Source organism: Ambystoma mexicanum, chromosome 6p (genome assembly GCF_040938575.1).
Source record: "Ambystoma mexicanum isolate Mex_15411 chromosome 6p, UKY_AmexF1_1, whole genome shotgun sequence".
Taxonomy (NCBI): domain Eukaryota; kingdom Metazoa; phylum Chordata; class Amphibia; order Caudata; family Ambystomatidae; genus Ambystoma; species Ambystoma mexicanum.
This window is the reverse complement of record NC_090935.1, coordinates 376,319,732-376,341,262: the sequence shown is the minus strand read 5'-3', so window position 1 is coordinate 376,341,262 and position 21,531 is coordinate 376,319,732.

Genomic DNA, 21,531 nt, shown 5'->3' with positions numbered 1-21,531 from the left:
GGTACATTTCGGGCCAACATGCTTAGAACAGGGGATTATCATAACACGAAAACCAGTACACGTATGGCACAGGGGGAGGTGATAAACATTTATGAAGGCATTAATTCAACCTTCACTGAATTTTATAGAACCTTATACTCTAACCGAGATGTTAAGTCTGGGGAAGAAATAGCTGACTACCTATGAGATCTTGATCTCCCCTCTCTAGATCTGGAAACTTGTGCAGGGCTAGACTTGCCCTTCACAGTTGAGGAGATCACCTCAGCTATTAAGGCACTAACTTCAGCAAGGCCCCTGGCCCTAATGGACTTAGTGCCGAACTGTATAAAGAATTTCAAGATACATTGGCCCCCATTTTGCTGAGGGTATGGGAAGAGGCAACTGAACGCAGCACACTTCCGGACTCCATACGCAAAGCAGTGATCACTGTGCACCTTAAGCCCAGGCGACATGTTTTCTTATAGGCCCCTCTCCCTTGTTAATACGAACACCAAAATCTTTGCCAAGATTCTTGTGACCAGACTTTTGCCACATATACCCACCTTAGTCCATCCTGATCAGTCCGGTTTTATTCCCACCCGATCCACTGCCCTTAACCTGCGAGGACTTTTTGGAGTTATGGCTTAAATTAACCCGAAAGCCGTTGCAGCCTCAGATGCCGAGAAGGCTTTTGTATAGGGCAATACTTCCTGAAATGTGTCAAGCTTCTTTACACCAACTGGAAGCTAGGTTTCTCACCAATCACACTCTATCCACCCTCTTCTCCCTAGGTAGAGGCACTAGGCAGGGGTGTCCCTTCTCTCCAATTTTGTTCGCTCTTACGATCGAACCCATGGCGGAATTCGTCCGGAGAAACATGCACACAGGGAAATCAGGTTGAAGGGTCCTCCACAGATTATATCCCTTTATGCGGATGACACTCTGCTTTATATCCGTGATCCGGTGGTAAATCTGGTTTTGGCCGATATCCACATGTTGGCAGAATTTTCGGGCTATAGGATTAATGTTTCTGAGTCGGAGCTGTTTCCGCTGACCCCGTCCACGCCTGAATTGTCCAATGTCAGTGAATTCAAATGGTCCCCTACACGGGTTCGTTACCTGGGTATTATGGTCTTTAGCAATTAAAGTACACAGTATACTGACAATTTTGAAGAATTACTTCATTCTTTAACGACTAAATTGCATCTATGGAATAAACTCCCTATCTCTCTATATGGTCGAGTGGCCCTTCTCAAAATGATTGTTCTCCCCAAATTACTGTACTTATTCGGTAATATCCCCATATGGCCTGGTAAATCCTTCTTTACGAAACTCCAATCTCTCGTTACATCATACATTTGGGGCGGGAAGACAGCAAGGATGAAATGGGTCAAGATGGTAGAACCTTATTCGAGTGGTGGCATTGCGGCCGCAGACTTTGAGTTGTACTATTTAGCATCCCTATGCACAATTTGCTCAGCACTGGTTTGACCCCAATGACAGATCTGCACATATCCCTATTGAGAAGTACACGGCCTCCCGCTGTGATGTTCAATCTATTATTTTTAATCCAAACCATAGAGACACCTGTGAATTTGACCCGGTCAGCGCCACTGTGCATGTGTGGTCCAAAATGTATAAAAGAGTTGGAATCGAGATACCATATGACCCAGTTGTCCCATTATGGAACTACCCAGGCATTAAGCCCACATTTGATAAAACCCTACCGTTGACATGGGATCCGAATAAACAAATTAAACTGCAAGATATGTCCCCAGGGAACACATTTGTGGAGTTGGGGGACTTTTGGGACACGATTGGGGGTGGGGATGCTTAAGCGTTTTCAATACAATCGCGTGAGAGCTGCGTTTTCTGCCAAAAGGCCCACATTCTCCACTGAGCCTCCCACCCATGAATGTATAAGGGCTATGACATCAACAGATGGTCGGAAGAAAGGGGTTTCGCTTGTGTACACTCTGGTCCAGGCACATTCTGCCTCCTGCACCTCCATACGGGAGACCTGGGAATGGGACCTAGGAGCCACCCTGAGCAAGGAGAAATGGCTGAAATACTGCCAACTCACTAAATCTGTGTCCCTCTAATCAGGTCTGCGGCTGATACAATTTAAAATACTCAACCAGTTGCACTACACCCCCGCTAGATTGGCCAAGTTTGTGGAGGGATGCACAGGTAAATGCTTGAAATGTGATACACCAAACGCAGATGCCTACCATATGTATTAGGCATGCCCCCTTGTGGTGGTTTTTTGGGGTGATGTTGCGGACATCCTCGAGAAGATCACATCAATCCCAGCCTCCTTGTCCCTGGTGAAGTACCTGTTTGGGGACATTGGAAAAGCATCTGAAACTATCAGGCGTCTATTTAATATTGGTTGTGTAATTGCAAAACGTTGTATATTCAAGAGCTGGAAGTCCGCAAGTGCACCCGCTGTGGAAGACTTTCTTAAGGACCTTACGATGGTAAACGAGTGTGAGGAGCAATATATGTTAACGGTGCCTGCCACTTGCCGCCCTAAGGATATTTGGGCTCTGTATAGGAGCTACGTATCCTCTGGATATGATATGATATGATACGATATATGATATGACATGATTATATCATATCAAAGTTTATCCTCTGGATACTGAAAAACACACAAAGCCCTATTTTAATTCTGTATAATGAGTGGAAAGGACATTTAGATATGTTACTGTGACATTTCAAAAGAACAAAAAATGCAGTACTGACATAAGTGTGCGAAATAAACCAGTCGAACTTGTTACAATTGTAAGAGGAGCAGAACATCTCAGAATCTGTACGACAACAGAAAATTCATGAAATATCTTTAGGGAATATCTTCCCACAACTCACGCTAAAGAACAACTGCGCTCAAGAGAAATTGACATCCAAATCAATATAGACATAGAGACTCAAACCTTAATTAAATCAAGAGCAGTGCAGAAGCAAGTACTGCAAAAGGTAAGTAGAAGGCTTTGTGACTGCAGCAATGTAAATGGCTGTCACAGGTGAACACTGAGACATGGGACGTTGTTGCGCCATACAAACCTAGGTAATACGCAAATGTCATTGCATTTGCGTATTACCTAGGTTTGTATGACGTATGGGCCGGACCCAGTGAAATGATGGTCTGTATACATATATATATATATACATATATATATATATATAGTTATACCTCAGTATACCATTAAAACGTAAATATACAAAGTATCAGGTTAGCATTTATCTGGTCTCATAACTGTAAACAAGAAAGCGAGTTTGAATGAAAATAGTTGAAATAAAAAAGATTTTCTTCCATTAAGCATATACACCCATAAGGGTGTGAAATTAGCACAATCTTGGTATGTCACAACAAACTTTGGGTAAGCGCTTACATACTCCCATCATTACTTAGTCAAATATCATACATCATTATAGTAGTCACAACAGGGTGTATGTTTATGGAAAGTGAAATAATGTGAATAAGTTGTACGCAATTGTATTCCATTTGAGTGCTTCATTTAGACCCTTGATATGGCTTTTGGTCAGGGAAATCACTCTCTGACAACTGATAAAAAGCCTTGTTGAATTTGAACTCCTTATTTAAGGAACACTTTTTTTTTTACCACCTTCCATTTTACATACTTTTATGTGTGATTACAATCATGAAATGTCATACCAAGGGGACTATCGTAATAGGAATGTGCATGCAACTACTGCTGTCCACAGAAATGTGTTTATCTTTCTCTTTGTTTTGCCAATCGATAATGCATTACCAGGACAAAATATGATATATATCACCATTGTTGAATAGCAGTGGGAGAAAAAAGCTTGCTTCCAAGGGTGTTCCAGACCTAAATCTATTTAATTGATTGGTTCTATACATACATTTCAACCAAGGGAGGGGCAAGAATCATTGCATTGCTCTCCAGAAATTACAGCTGGCTTCTCTGGCTTCTCTTGAAGAGAAGAGCGAGCAATAAATCTTCCTCTTTCAAATGAAAGTAGAAAAAGTTACATGAAAATAGTTTATATGTGAAAATTGTTCGAGCAATAACAAAAAGATCAGACCCTTTCCTCATTTATTTGTCTAAATAAATGGGAATCAGGCATTTGCACCCCTGGCTGTAAACACCCAGTCACTAACCGGTATATGTTGATGATTACTGTTAGAACTAAGATGATAGATAATAATTGTTGGGTCGTGAGTTATATTTCATATTTTTCTATGGATAATTATATTCTCCATCAGCTAACAATTCATTTGGATTTTGTTACCAATAAAGTTCAGTTCGGAATAGGAGGCAACCCAATAGATTTCATCAATATTAAAAGGGCATTTTGGTGCACTGAATCGCTTTCCTGTGTAGTTGAATTCCAAGTAAAAGATGACTGTACTACTCCTGGAAATACCTGGAAATTACCATTGCCTTTAAAAATCAAAAACGTACAAGCATTGCATATTGTTAAACCTTTATTATCTTTTATGATATTCTCCAGCAACACAGTCTATCTCTATATCTTACACTGCTAGTAGACATGCATGACGACAACATTCAAATATTGTAGGACAATAATGATCCACAAAGTATCATTTTGTGTAAAGACAGCACTGTTGGAAGAGCCATTGATGCTCAATTATTTTAAATTGACCTAGCAAATTCAATTATTAGTCCAATCTAAAATGATTTGTATAACAATACTGACAGCAGCAGAACAGAAACTCCCTAATCTCAACACGTGGTGTACTCCCCGTACATTTATGAGGTGGAGTGTGTTACCTGACAATTTAGAGGATAAAATGGCAGTGCGTGTTACAAGTAAGTACCTCAATTCCAAGTAATCGTCTGTCTAGGTAGACAAAATGAACATAGATCTTTCTAATCAATTTGAGGATAAATATGAAATCAATATCCAAGAGGTGTCTCCAGGCTTTCTTCGGAAACTGTCAGAACAGATTACTCTGGTAGATACCTGCAATACTGATGCTCAAAAACCACAATTGTGATTGTTTTTATTTTTCATTTGTAGAGCATCTTCTCAGTTAACTAGTATTACTGTAGTCATTCATCCATACATTGCACAACAATAACCAGTGACAGATGGCAGCAGAATTTCAGAGACAGTACGTACAGGGTGCATCTTTAGACAATTAAATCATTCTCAGAGATTATCAAAAATGTGGAATCCTGTGGAGGAATTTATCCAATACACAGTAATTTCAATAATCCAGTGCTGTGGTAAAAAACAAAATGGAGACTTTGGGTCAGCTTGTAACAACTAAATAAAAGGGTTCACATGTAAAATGTAGTCCCTCCTTTTTAAATCGACCAAACACTGGCATAGATGCAACTATCTAAAGTGTACTGAGCCCTAGATTTAACAAATGAATATTGGATGGTCCTTTTGCTTTGCGACCACCAACATAAGATTAACTTTACTTTTAAAAACAACCCTATGCATGAACTCCTATGTCCTTCGGGTACATCAACAGTGGGAACAGATTTGACATCTTCCTACATAAAACCATGCCCGACTTTAGCGGAACAAGGTTAATTGTCTATTAATAAAAGGTAGGATAGACAGAAAGTAGAGATCTATAATGTCCTGACACCAACAGAAAACAGGGGTGAAATTAACACTCCAAAGCAAACTTTTTGGACCGTGAAATCACAACCAAAGGCCTTAAATCTCATAAAAAGAATGTTGAAGCCTTAATGAAATGAAAGAACCTTGCATATCTATGTTAAATAAGAAGCCTCTAAGAAATTACTAACTATTGTTGTAAGTTCATAAAGAGTTACTCCAAGATCACTCAGCCCGTAGTTCATCTTTTAAAGGCCTCGGTGAAATGGGAGTATGATGAATCTCAAACAGAGGCTATGAAAAAATTAAGAAGACATGTTTTCAAGCTTCTTGTTTGGCTCACCCCATAAATATGAGTTCTTCCAGGAAAAGGTATTTTCTGGCTGCTGTCTAGCTGTAGTATTATATCAGAAGTATAAAAAGGTAAATAGGTGATCTCCTATGCAAGTAATACATTGTTACCTATAGACGTAAAGTTCAATGAATGCGAGAAAGCACTTCCGGAACTTTTATGGGCATTGAAAATCTACCATCCATTGCTTCATGGGGAGCATAGTGAGACTTTCCACCAATTTCCAATATTTGCAGAGAAACCAGATATTAAATAGGAATTGTCTACATCTCAAGGATCTATACCAAGCATCTATGTTGGGATTGGATAAATGTTGGTGTCTTTACGCAGTGAGAAAACATATACATTACACAATAAGACCATTATTAGCAAAGTACAAGGGGCATGTCACTCATTGACTAGTTGTTTTGATGAAAGCATTAATTATTATAGTGGCATACCAAAACATATTGTACACCTTTTTATTTGTAATGCAAGCACAGACTTATAGGTTTGCTCATAAAATTAATTTATAAAATGTCTTTGGAAACCAGTCTAAGGTGAGGGACTTTCTACCTTTTTGTTGAGGATCATTTGAAATAATAGATGTAATATATCTTGCAGCCTAAAGGATTGACATTCAGGAATGTAAATAGACATACAAATGCTGTTGACCAGCTGAATAGCTGGCATCCCAGATCTGGTGGCCCTAGGACTGAATAAACAGCTATTCCTGGACCTCATATGTGAATTATGTTTAAGAACTGTCCGTTATATGGCATTCAGGTCCAAGAAATAATGAAAAGGGGTGTTCTTCTGGAACCCTTTATCAATAAGGAACAGAGGGAAGCTACATTCCTGCTATTCCCCCACCATTTGAAAAAGGCACATGAACACAATTATAGCTTTCTGTGCAGGTGGGCTGATGACCTATAACATTATCAGGCTGGGAACCTGTACCATTATTTAAAATGATCTGGAGCCTGCGATAAACAGATATCAGCTTTTGGGTTTTCGGCATTTTAAAAATACTTGTATGGAGACAAAAGAAAATAACCTTTTAAAGGAATCAAAAATAGCATATCAATTGCCTGAAAAGTGACGCCAGAAAAATGAAATGTATATAATTTCAACTGTCTTAATTTGTCCTTTCAGAAAATATAACTCTTACATACATTGGAGAAAATACATACATTTAAACATAAGTTAAATATCTCAACGTCTCTGCATTACAGAAGTTTCAGAGTCATTGTGTTGGAAGCCATTAGCATTTACAAATCAAATGTTACAATTTTGCAAACGGTGGAATGCACTTTCACTAATATTTCCACAAAACTAGGATGTGAGGGTGTCATAAAAGGGTTATTGTCATGGAAAAGGTTGAAGATGTGACGCTAAACTGTAGTATTCCAGTGTCCACGTGTGCCTGTCCTCGGGATAACCTTGATGTGGAGAACAGACACACGAGGACACTGGAGGTAGACGGTCAGAAAGGAAAAAGCAAAGAGGAGTGAAGCGGGCAAGATGCCATTTGGTTTCCTGGAGATTAATCTTACCTGCCCATACACTGGCCGTTTGTCTTCATTCAGGTAGTGATTCCGAACACCAAACTGGGGAGTAGTTGGCCCCACAACCTGCCAGCCGACCAAACGCAGAAGAGCTAGCATGGAGACACCTGCCCTCCCCTGGTGCGATACAATCACAAAAAAACCTGCAACCCAATTCCTGGTGTACTGCAAAATTCTAGGCCGATGGAGGAAGCCCCAGAACTCATTTCTAAAAAAGTATTCTCCAACACCGAATGGACCCAATATTGCTATATCCCCACAGCTCCATTCCATACCTAGCAACAGAGGTAGCTTTGCCATTATAAACCTTGAACATCAACTCGACCCGTTTAGCTTTGAACATACCCATAGTTTGTGCCACCACCCCCCATAACCTGTTTGAATCTTGCAGTCTGCTTGGTAACATGGGCTTCAGCACTAGAGTTTGAAGGAAATATGGCCCCCTGATAGTCAAAACTAGAGGTTCTAGGGATCAAATAGTAAAAATAGTGAAATGGTAACTGCTGCCACCAGTTTGTCTTCATGCACACTTAAAAGTAACAAAAAATCCTTTGAGTGCAGGTCTAGGGTGATACAAAATTATCCCCATTGCACTGCATTGTGAGGTGCATTGTGCAACATGAAAAAGTTACCCAAAATAGATAAGATGCAAAAAGGAAAAGGGAAACATAGTTTCCCAGTAATGACAGTCTGAAGGACTAGCCAGTTTCCCCATAATAAATTAGCAAAAGGCGAATATATTGAAGTGTAAGGCTTCACTTTAGTGCAAAAGTCGGGACATGGTGTAAAAACAAAAGCTAAAAGTTTGGGGTTCCTTAGAATATGGAGAAACAGTTGCTTCCAGAGAAATAATTTCTGGCATTTACCAACATCCTGCCAAATTTGTGTTGCAGACAGAAAGCAAAGGTAGAAAAAAGCTGCCGATCTCGATTTCTTTTGGGGGGAGCTAATACTGGAGGCCCCAAGCAAGCTGGGAGCATGAGAATCTCTGCGTGCCTAGAAGCTCAACAGTAGCATTGGAGAGTGGGGGATTTTTGATCCTGGTTTCCATCAGCTTTGGCCTGTTGATTTCTAGACAGAGGAATCAAGACTAAACTGAGGGAGTCCCGCCAGCTTGAGCAGTGTCCCTGCCCTGCTTCCTACTAAAGTCTTTCTTTTTTTATTTATTGTGAATCAGCTTGCATAAAATGTTACACAAATATATCCATGTTAAAATATCATTCAATTTATTAAATTCTGATTAAACATGGCGTGTACTATGTTGTAGAAGGGCCCTGTTTGTGCAGGAATGGTCACGCGGACAATATCTGGAGAATCATTGGAACTAACGTTGGTGTCAATTAATAGGAAATGTCTTCTATTTATCAGATATTGTTTGTAGTGTCTTGCAAGTGAAGTCGTGGGTTCCTCTGCAACACATGAACTTGGTGCACAGGGTGGGGAAATGAAAGCCTTTTAGTAGGGTGCTCTACTATTACCAGAGGACATTATCTGGGGGATCAATGGAACTCGCATTAGCAGCACTTTATAAAAAATATTTTCTATTTTATCAGAAATAGTTTTTAGTGTCGTGCAAGTGAAGTCATGAGTAGTGCTGCAACACACGATCACGATGAACAGGGTGGGGAACTAAAAGCTGTTTAGTAGGGTGCTCGACTATTATCCGCCTACATATTTTCTGTCATCTCGCCTTTAAGCCTGAGTGCCAGCATATTAGCTTGGCAATGCGGTTGTTTATGTTATCTTGCATTTGTATAGTGCCTCCTGCCATGAGGGGGGGATCACATATTTCCCTCAAGCCCGTGCTGGTCCGTGGGGGGGCACTGCCACTCCCCCACGCTCAGTACGTAATGATGTAATGTATGATGTAACCATGACATAATGATGATGTAATTGATGATGTAACAGTTTGATGATGTGATTCATGTATGGCTTTGTCGCATTTGTTGATGATGTAAGAGATGTAATAAATGCTGCCTTTTTGCCTTCCAAAGAATATTTGTGTCTGGTGTCCCTCACTGGCCCTGCTTCCTGTACCACCCACAAGATAAGCCCTGGCATTTAGCCAAGGCGACGGATTGGGCGGTGTGGTGGTGGGCCAGGAAGGAAGAGGCACCTGAGTGGGGGTAGACCAGACCAGTGCTGGGCGGCATGGGAGATCACTTGCAGGGTCCACTGCTTGGCGCCGGAAATTAGTCCTTCGCGGGTATAAAGAGGGGGGTGCAAGGTGATCTCCATCTCTTTTTCCCCGGCTTGGACCAGTGAGCTGCAAAGGCAGCATTCGTCTATTTATCTGCCCACCCACCCTTTTAGATCATGGGTTTATGGGTGTGTTGAGTTAGGTTGGGGCACATTGCATTGAATTGAGCTATGGGCTCAACCATTTGGGTCACTGGGGGGGGAGATTTATTGCTTATTCAGGTTATGATCCCAGGTTTGGTGCGGAACGGTGAGGTGTCATGCCAGGGTCTCACAGAGCGGTCCTCACCGGTCCGTGCAAGGGGGGGAGCGGGTCTGGTCAGTCTAGGGGGGTCACATATTTCCCTCAGGCTCATCTCAGAGCATGGAGGGCATGGCCATTGCTACTCCCCCACGCTTGTTACCCAATGACTTAATTGATGATGTAACTATAACATAATGATGACAAAATTGAGGATGTAACAGTTTGATGATGGCATCAATGTATGACTTCATCACATTTGTTGATAATGTAAGACAAGTAGTAAATGAGGCCTTATTGCCTTCAAAAGAATATTTTTGTCAGGCGTCCCTCACTGGCTCTGCCGCCTGCACCGCCCACGTCCCTGTAACCACTGTTACTCACCCTCTTGTCTATCTGTCTGTGCCATTAAGACTCACGTCTATTCGTCTTGTTCGCCCCTTACCCCCGCTGTCCCCGTTCTATCCTCCATTTTCTCTTCTCCCTTTCATATCACAGAGCACAGTCTGGTCGGCACCCTTGGCGGTGTCACAATTAATTCACACATGGATATGGTTGCTGCACTTTTAAGACCTCTACAGGAGTTACTTGCATTAAAGGCCAGATAGGACATTAAAAAATAAAATGATCAGCTTGTCAATTTAATTGCCTTTTTATATCCAAACATGTAATTGTTCTGAACATTAAAGCATCACCGAAATGAAGAGGATCTAACCATACGTCATTAGAGCAACTAAATAGTTACCTCCCTTACATTTTGACATTTCTTAAGCACATGATTGTGTGGCTTGGTTAGATTAGCTTGCGGTTGTACTTTTCCTGCATACTTGTGCACACCTTTAAATGTTTTGGGATGTTTACCCTTGTAAATTATTCAGAACAGTGGCTCACATGTGTCGATCTAAGCAATGGTGTCTGTTTTGAATAAGTGACTCCCGACTAGCAAGATCATAGCAGGCAGGGTGTGCAATGTAAGGTTCATATGTGGGTCACCTCAAGACAATGAGGAGTAGGACGAGGAAGGAGCCAGAAGAACTTGGCGTGGTCTTGGCATTGTACTCTAACTCAGATCCATCTGTGCAATTCCCTCCTTGGCTACCTACAGCTTGAAACCCTCAATGTGTGGTCGTTCTTCAATGTGTTCGCGCAGTGTGACAGCTCACTTCCGTTTCAGGCGTTCTGCTCTTCCCAGACCGCCTGTCCTTGAAACAACTCGGTGAGTGACGTAAGCTTGAAAGCTGTAAACTGAGACTATGGGCCTCATTACAAGTTTGGCGGTATTCCAGCGGTAAAGCTGCCAGAGTTCCACCAAATGCAATTACTGTTGCTGCCACTTGGTCCGGTGGAATTACCACCAGATTACAAGCAGTGGTATGGTGTTTATACTCCCCATTTGTGGAGATAGGACTCCATGTGATTTTCAGCGGAATTGCTACTGGTAACTAAGCCGATTTGCCGTTTTTAGTATGTAAAGCAGCGGAATTACTGCCAGCATTTTGCTGGAGGTTTTTACTCCTCCTCACCACCAAATCTATAGTACAGTGGTGCGGTAATGCAGTGATAATGCAGTGCTAGTGGCAATAGTGTTACCACTGCGTTACCACCGTTTTTTACCACACCGGCATGCTTGTAATGACGCCATATGTCTTGCGGCCTGCACTAGTGAAATGGGCCAGCCTGGCATCTCCACTGCTTTTCATGTATCTGAAAGCGTGGCCGTTAGGTGCAGGCAGAGGCGTTGCCAGGGGGGGCGGTGGTGTGGGGGGGCTGAGGGGACTATAGCCCCAGGTCTTTTTGTTGTAGCCCTGGATAGAAGCTCCCAGTCCCGACAGTCCCAAAATGAGCGTAGTCCCAGACCTAGCAACACCCCTGGGTGCAGTCCCTAATCTGAGCAGGTCATTTGGTGCAGTACAGCAAAACAAAGGGGCAGATGAACTCTCCTCACACACACACACAGATAACACACCCCGGGAAGTAAAATTGCATTGTGCATCTATTTTGCCAAAAGTACATCTGCTGTTTGTTTTCCATCTGTGTAAATATGTCAAAACGGGATGCGCGCGGCCACGTGATGCGGCTTCTTAACTAAGGCAAACAGTCTCAGTTTTGAATTGTGTAAACAAGGCTCGCATAGGGCCGCTGCGCGCGCAGGGCAAGTGGGCCCCTGCGGTGGGCCCGGCAGGCCTCTGTGGATACTGGCGTGGAGAGGTGGGTGTCTGCATCTGTGCGCCCTCCTGAGCTCTGGCCGTCCAGGAGTGTCCTTAGGGTTGGCGCTGGAATGAGCCGCCTGTATTGCCCACATCAAAGCCGGGGACTGTGTTCTATTTCCTCTTCAATTAAAATGAAAGAAGGCAGCCAGTATCGGAGCCCTTCTCCCTCGGCCTGCCTTGTGTCGTATTAGGGACTGACTTCACCAAGCAGACATGTGCTGGCTCTCAGATCAGATGTGTAGTAGTGTGGGGTCTGACTCCTGTCACTGTATGCAATGCACACCACCAGAAGGCCTTTGTCCACACTAACTTTCCCTAAATAGTACACTAGCTCACCACAGACGCACAAACTCAATCCTTCACACTCCTGAAACACCACTCCGGCAGACACCACCATCACACAAACAATGAATGTTACCAAGCTGGAGCGCACAGTATCTACTGCTCCAGACCACCCACAAAATAAATAAAACGTATACACCACAGAGTCATATTTTCTCATACACGCACACATCAAAGTTGCTACAATGCAACCTTGGCGCCAGGGCCTTTCAACACTTTCAGATATAAGGGGTCTCGAGCCTCAAGGGTGCCCCCAGCAGCTGCTCCCATGTTTCTAGTCAGCAGCTTGATAATACAGCAATAGATTCCTTAATATATTATTTTCATTCTGGGGCTTTAAATGTGCGCTTTGCGCTGCTCGCATTTCAAGCTTCATTTCCTGGAGGACAGGTAGTCACTTAAAGTGACTGCCTGAAGGGCCCCAAGAAATGAAGCTTGTAACTGGAGCATGGCAAAGCGCACATTTAAAGCAAAGAAATACACCCGGCGTTAATAGCCGCCGATTATCAGTAGATGGCCAACCAGCAGGGAGCTGAAACAGTAAATATCCACTGAAAAAAGCTATACATTCTTCTTTGTCACCAAGGGTCTGATGTGGAGGACCTGGTGTTAAAAGACAAGGGGCCTCATTACGACTCTGGCGGTAGGAGGTTAACGGCGCCGGTAGAGCTGCCGGCGCCGTTAACCCCCTACCGCCTCATTACGAGGTCTGCTCCCGGGTCCCGCTAAGGACGCCTGGTAAAACGTCCTTAGAGGGTCCCGCGAGCAGACCAGGATGCTAACAACGGGCCCGTCATTAACGAGCCCGTTGTTAGCATCCTCCCCATTACCATTGAGACCTATGGGGGCTCAAACGGAAATGGGGATGTACTGGGTCTGGGTTCCTTGAATGGGGAAATACAGGGCCTTCCAAGGTCGGAATGGCCTGGTATTTCCCCATTCAAGGAACCCGGACCCGGTACCCGCTATGGGGGTAGCCATGCCCCTAAAAGCGGCATGGCTACCTCCATACTTGTAATGAGGACCAAGGAGAAAATAATCCGTGGGTATTCAATGTTTGAGCTCCCTACTGGTTGGCCGTCTTGTGATAAAAGGCGGCTATTAACCCACAGGGAAGCATTTATCTCCATTATAATGTATGCACCACATGGATGACGCAGACTGTTTTCCGCTCTTTGCAAGGGTGCAGAAGCAACAATCATGTTAAAATGGGCCATTTACTAGAAGAAATTTGATTATTTGCCCAGGATCACACACTTTGGTTAAACAGTGAAGCTGGAATTATACACCCGTGTACAGTTTAGGCACTTCCAGACATACCTTTCATGCTGCTCAAAAACACAAAGGTGCTCCCTCTAGGAATTATTGCATACTTGTCACAAAATTAGTAAGGTCAGTTATTCTTAAATAGGGTGTGCTTCTTAAAGGTTACACTATTGCAAACCTATATCTAACACACGTTGAAAATGAATTTTAAAAAGTCAATTACAGCATTAGACAATTAAATTGTTGTACTTTAATGAGATACATATGTATGAAAATAAATCATACAGTTGATAATAATGAATATTATCTAGGAACTTAGAAAAAGCAAATCTAGCCAGAAACACATAGAATAATACCAAACACACTCATAAAACATGAATAACATTAATGAATGAAAAGCTACTTACAAAAAGCGATCTACTCTAAAGTGATAAGAAACAGAAACTCCAAGACCGTGTGCAGAGTGACTCAATGCACCTGGAATGGGAGAGTGCCCCTATTATTGCCCTGTCAATAAATAACAAAGACAAACTACACTTATCGCTATAAGGGCTGCTATAATCAGGGTCTACATATGAGTGCTAACCTAATCGCTAACCAGAGGCTGTTGCTAGGTAAGTTCTTGCACACACCATACGTTTCGGTGGAACCTGACATTTACACTACCTTCTTCAGGACCGTTAAGTGACCCTATCAAAAATGAGACAATTGTAGACATGTAAACTAAATGCATTCAAATATTTAAAAACCATATTAAAAGAGAGCAGGGGTTGCAACACCCTCACCACCTCATATGTGAGACAAGAATAAACAAATTATAAAACTGCTACTCAGAAGGCCCCAGAAACCCAAGAGCTGAGCTAAACTGTGTCAGAAATTAAACCATTTTGAGTGAAACTTACAAATGAAAAGCCAAAGCAAAAAGAGTAGGTCACACCGGCCAAATAGGTGAAAAGACAAACGCCTCGAAATTGATGTCTATTGCTTACCCTTTCCAATATAACACAGGTAAGTAGTTGCAAATTTAGGACTATACCTGAATCATTTTATACCACGGGACGTTGATATTCTGAACTGACTGTTTCAGCGTGATCCTGGACAGATAATGAGAAAGTAACCAAAAAATACATTGACATACTGTATCATGCAATTCTAATGAAATGAAAATCAGAAAGAGGACATAGGACTAAAAAGAAACCTCTCAGGATTGCTGGCTGAGAGGGTGTTTTGCCCAGGATCCCGTTCTTTGGTTGAATGGTGAAACAGGAATTTTAACCCACTGGACAGTGAAGGCCCTTTAAGACATACGTGTTGCGCTGCACCTGGTCGACATATTTAAATTTTGTATTTTAAGACCAACGTTAATGCTGCCTTACAGATCAGAGCTCAAAAGGTTCCCATGGCTTGTGCAAGAAAGCCAGCTAGTCCTGTTTTTGCTAGGAATTTTGTAGTTTTCCTAAATTCCAAGTGGGGAAAAACTTCAAATCCCAGAATCCAAAGGTGAAAAACAGGACTGGATGGTCCTCTCACGCATATCATGGTAACTCTGATAATTCTATTTGCAAAATACACATCCCATATTAAAGCAACCTTGCAAAATGTCGATTCTTAGCAAAAAATGTTGAGCCAAAAGAATAATTGGTTTAGCTTTATTTGTCATGTAATGAATGGGCCGAAATATATTTTCTGTTTACACCACTGTATTTGATTCACTTTGAAAATGTGTAATAAAGGTTGTGTAGCTTGTAACTTGGATAAAGAATGGATAAAGAGACGAATTACCATTCATAACCATCAAAAACTCAAAATACTGACAGTTGGTCTCTGTGTTCATGGAATACTGGAGGACACTACCATCTGTTCGACCAGCCAGTTCCTGAACTGGAACCCTTTAAGTTAATATGTTTGCAAGAAACCTGGATTACTAATACACCCAGTTGTGACGGCTTTTTAACCTTTTTGAATCCTGCAATCCAGAGAAAGCAAGGAAGACGCTCCTCTGGCCTACTTACTTTGATCAAAATAAATCCTAATTGGAGCCTAGTTGATACGATAAACATCAACCCATGGATTCAATCAACAACTATAAAAATTACAAATCACCCCAACCAGTTACATCGATCTTCTTCCAATAGTTCTCATGGCAGAATTATTGTGATTCTAAATGTGTTCTGGAACCCAGTTGCCATAAATGACAGCAACTTCTTAGATGGTGTATTCATGACCATCGACAGTTTCGCTGGCAAATATCAGAATATTGAGTTCATAATCTGCGGAGACCTTAATATCCATATGTTCGCTCCAAATGGCCAGCCTTTATCTTTTGACGATCTTTCGGAAAGGGCCCGTAGATGGACCAAAGAAGTAACCATTAGAAATGTAGTGTTAACAGGCCACTCCACTGACAATCAAAACGCCCTGATTCCCACTTAGTCGTGCGGCAATGCTACTGCAATAATTGATTTTATATACTTGTCTCCGGGTCTTAATAATACAATTATGAACTCTGAAACGATTTCATCCAACAAGAGTGACCATAATATGCTGACGATATGTGGTGCATGCCTCCTTGATCAGAGTAAGCAACAACTCGTACCATTGCTGGAAACCACAGGAGAAAATGTCAGACTAAGAATCAGCTCAAAACAATTAGTAAACCTCCTGATGCTCTTCCACCAAACAACTATGAAAGACACGGATAAATTGAACTATGATTGGCTATTGATCCCTTTTTAGATAAAGGGAAATAGTCTAGAAAAAACAACTCATAAACATCATTATAATCTAGAGTTGGCAGCCAAAAGGAAAATCCTACGGAAAAACCTTCGAGGGTGGAGAAAATATCTTACTCCAGAAAACATCAAAAAATGAAAAAAGCCAAGCAAAGCTATTCCATCTGGAGAAAAACCCACGTGATGACACTCCAACAAACGGATGCAGAAGCCATTCTAGCAACATTTAAAAATCGTAATTTGAGAAACCTGTGGAACCTGCTTAACAACAACTCCCAGCATCAGCATCAGCTGGTGTTTAATGTGTCTGAAAACAAATGGATTCAAAATGTTTCCAACTTATATAAAGCTCGGATTTCAGACACCAACCCAACTGAAACAGTTGCTTCCAAGAAATGGACACTCATATGGGACAAACAAGATTTTTGGGAGATGATCATCAAGCTCAATGCTTCCCGCGCTCCTGGCCCAGACGGCCTTTCTAATGCCATCATGAAACAGACCCGTGAGAGCTGGGCGAACCTGATGGATCATCTACTTACCTTAATCAACAAACTTAAGCAGATCCCTCCACCTGGAAAAGGGCTACGATGATCCCGAGCTTTTAAACAAGGGGGTAGGGACGAGCCGTCCAACTATTGACCTATCGCCCTTCTCGATCCCATGGGCAAATTGTTTGCCATGTATTTAAAGCAAAAACTCACTCTGTGGGTGTAAAGAAGCCACCGGAGCCAGAGGTATGTAGTAGACAGTTTATTTGTCTTATCGTCAGTAGCATACCATAAGACCCCCAACCCAAGCAGCATCCAGGGTACAACTGACTAAACTCAAGTGTAAACATATTGAAGTAACATCATTCCAGAATGGTACAATAGGCAAGGATCCATTCTGGCATTACAGGTGGCATGCTTGGCATAAACATAGCTGCAACAGAGACACCATAGCAACCAGCAAAACATAAAGCATTTAACCTTTATACAACACACCCTCCTCCCCTATGAAATAAAATTCTTTATTATGAGAAATATACCAACTGAAAATATACTAAAACTTCTATCTTTTTACCTTTGCAATTCTGGACAACCACCAAATTTGACCACTTTCTACACCCACAGCATTTTTGAAAACTCGTGTAACTCTAACAGGTTCTGTGTAGAGCGGCTCCCCTTTCTTAGAAATGACTGCTTTCCTTATCCGCACCCAATCTCCGGCCCCGACCACAGTAGTTTTTCTTGGATGTTTCTCATTTACTTTTTCCGACCATTTGTTTTTTCGGGCATCCATCTTTTTCTTTACAACATCCACAACCACATCTGTTGCTCTTGCCCTGCCCAACCAAGCTGGCGCCACACAAGTGTTTGCTTTTCGCCCTCCCATAAGTTCAAAAGAACTAATCCCTGTTTCTATTCGCGGAGCCATCCTCAATGCATACAACCTGTCTCTCACTGCAATTCTTTTGTCAAGACCACATGCATTCGCTCCACGAATAGCATCCATAATACATCGATTTACTCTCTCGACCATACCGTTTGCTTGGGGATAATACAAAGGGGTCCTTTTGTGTTTAATTCCGCATGTATGAAGATACTCTAAAAATAATTTCCCCATGAATTGGGGACCATTATCAGTGAGTATGCTCCTGGGTAAACCTTCCCTCTCAAACACATCCTCCATGAATTCAATTATACACCGACATGTGACTTCCCTCAAGATCTTAAATTCTGTCCATCTTGAAAAAGTATCAACCATAACCAAAATGAACCTTCTTCTACCCGCACCCATGTCTACTGGACCAGGAACATCCATGGACAAATCTTGCCACACTTCCTCCGGAATGCTTGTTTTTCCCATAGGTTGGGACACCGCTATCACATTTTTTCTTTTTTAGGTACAATCATTGCATGCACCAAACAATTTCTCAATCTCACGATCAATCCCTGGCCACCAGTAATCAGCTTTTACAACCTCTTTTATTTTACAAACCCCAATATGTCCCTGGTGAGCACAGTTTATTAATCTCCTTCTCAGACAACCAGGAACCACCAACTTGTCCCATCTATACAACAACTCTCCTTTTACAGACAATTCATTCCTCACCTCCCACATTGCCCTTTCTTCACCGGATAAGAGCCTTTTCTCTGGCCATCCATCCACCACAAAAGCCATGACCCGCTTCCACATTTACTTAGACTTTAAAACTTGAACCCACTCTTGTTTTTGTATTATACCTTCCACGGTTGCAAAAACCATTTCATTCTCACCACACACATTACTTCCTCTATCACCAGCATTATCTTCCAACTTCACCCTCGAGGCATGGTCAGCCTGTACATTCTCTTTACCAGCAACTACTTCTATTTCAAATTTATGACACTGTAGCCTGGTTACCCAACCTGCCACTCTCCTTGACACCTTGTCGAGGCCTTTACTTTCAAAAATCGCCTTAAGTGGCCTGTGGTCTGTTCTCAAGGTAACATTTTGACCCCAGATAAAAAATTTCATTTTTTCTATGCCCCAATGGCACGCCAAAGCTTCTTTTTCCAACACGGAATAGTTCAATTCTGCGCCTCTTAACATACGGGATGCATGCATCACAATCATCTCCGTGCCATCGATATCTGGCTGCAACATCACCACTCCTATTCCTGTGTCACTAGCATCCACAGCCAGAATAGTTTTCTTTCTCGTATCAAACATTGATAGGGTTTTTGCCATAATAATTTTTCTTTTCATTGCTTCGAATTCTTTTTCACATTCATTGCTCCATACAAACTCAATACCTTTCCTTAACAACGCTCTCAAATTGGTTATGGAATCAGCATAATTCTCAACAAACCTATGATAAAATTCAATAGTACCTAAGAATGATCTCAATTCGGCCTTATTCTTTGGTGATTGTGTTTTCAAAATAGACTCAACTAAATTCCTCTTCGGTTTGAGTCCTTGCTCAGATATTTCATGACCTAGATAATCAACCGCTTGAGTCATAAAAACACATTTTTCACCACGCAAAGTTATTCCTCTTGCTTTAAAGACCTTAAGAACCAGATCCAGTCTTGTTTTCAACTCACTCTCATCCTTCCACATATCAGAACATCGTCCTCCTGAAAGCACCACACTCCACCAACATCCTTCAATAATTTGTCCATAACCTTTTGGAAAACGGAAGACGCTGATACCAATCCAAATGGCATGCGCTTGAATTGATATATTCCCTGATAAGTAATGAAAGCAGTCAATTTGCGCGATTCGTCATCTAAACATATCTGATGATACGCACTCACCATGTCAAGTTTTGCGAAATATTTTGCACTCCCTATCCTACTTAACAACTCTCCCATATTTGAAAGGGGATGCCGATCCGCTACAACACACCGATTGAGTTCCCTCAAATCGATGCATACCCTCAAATCCCCATTGCTTTTCTTCACCACCACCATGGGAGATATCCATTCTACTGCCTTAGCTGGCTCAATGATTCCCTCTTTCTCCAATTTTATCAATTCATCTCGCACAGCTTTCCGCATAGATAAGGGTAACGGTCTGAGCTTTGACGCAACAGGACTGCTCCCTTCTTTTATCTCAATCTTGTGTACCATCCCTTTGAGACATCCCACTTTGTCACAGAATACTTCAGGGTATCTAGCTACCATTTCACATTTGGTTTTGTTGCTATTAGGCTCAGAAGAGTTAACCACATTGAGAACTTGTTCTTCGTTATTGGGATCTAACTTAATTCCCAATCCCCTTTGCTCTTTCCAACCTAACAATGTTTTACCTCTTTTGGTAATACATATTTTCCCATGTGTCATTCTCCCTTTGAACTTGAACTCTGCCTCACAACACCCCAAAATTTCTATTTTGTCTCCATTGTATCCCCCAGGCATTTTATCTGAAGGAACCAAACATCTGATATCGCCTCCAATTACATTTTCAAAGACAGTCTTGGACATTAATGTGATTTTGGAGCATGAGTCGGCAAGCATTTTAACCAAATGCCCATTTACTTCTATCCATGCTGAGGGATGCTCACACTCATCAGACCCCGAGCACTTTACCATATGAACCGTAACTATTTCATTCTCTGAAACATCAGCCTCTGCAGACAACGCACCATCATACTTTTCAATCAGGAGTGTTCCCTTTCCACCTCCAATTCTATAGTTTTTACAGCAATTCTCAAATGCACCCATTTCTTACACAAACTACAATTGACACGCCTTCCAGGACAAATGGGAGATGTGGACAAATGTCGTGAACTTCCACAACGAAAACACAGTCTATCTTCCCTTTTCACATTAAATTGGGCAGTGTCCTTTTGAAGACGCCTATTACCCTGCTCACCACCCCCACTCTTGGTTTGGGTATTCTCATAACGCTTATTGGGCTTGGTTCTATGTTTCTTCTTTTCCTTCGGGCAACCTCCCTTCTCGTCTCCAACCCTTAGTACCTCAACACCTGGTGCTGATTTATTTTCCTTGAGCGACAATTTCGCTACACACTGTAAGGTGTGCTCGATCCTCTTCGCTATACTAATAACCTCCTCCAAATTGGGATCGTCCTTTAACCAAATCTCCTCTCATATTTTATCATTAGAGCAATGAATCATAAATTGATCCCTTATGTGATCCTCTAATCCACCACCAAATTTACAATTTAGGGATAAATGTCTCAAAGCAGTTATATAGTCTTCAACAGATTCTCCCTCATGTTGACATCTCATGCCAAAGTGATATCGCTCCAATACAGTGCTCGTTTTTGACTCAAAATGCTTATCAAGTTTAATTAATGCCAGGTCAAAATCATTTGTTCCCTCTTCCAAATCCAATTCAACAATATCAGGAAGCGTGTCATATATCCTCTGACCTTCATAACCCAAAAAATGCATTAACATTGCTACTTTACGTTCTACAGACATCCCATTTCCACATGTGGCTTTAACATAATGCAGGAAGCCCTTCTTCCAAGGGGCCCACTTAATTTTTGGCGGACCTGGTGTGGGCAGAAATATTTGTGGACCGGGAACTCCAGACAGGGCCATGTTTTCTACCCTCGATAGGCTGTGTGTAACAGTAAC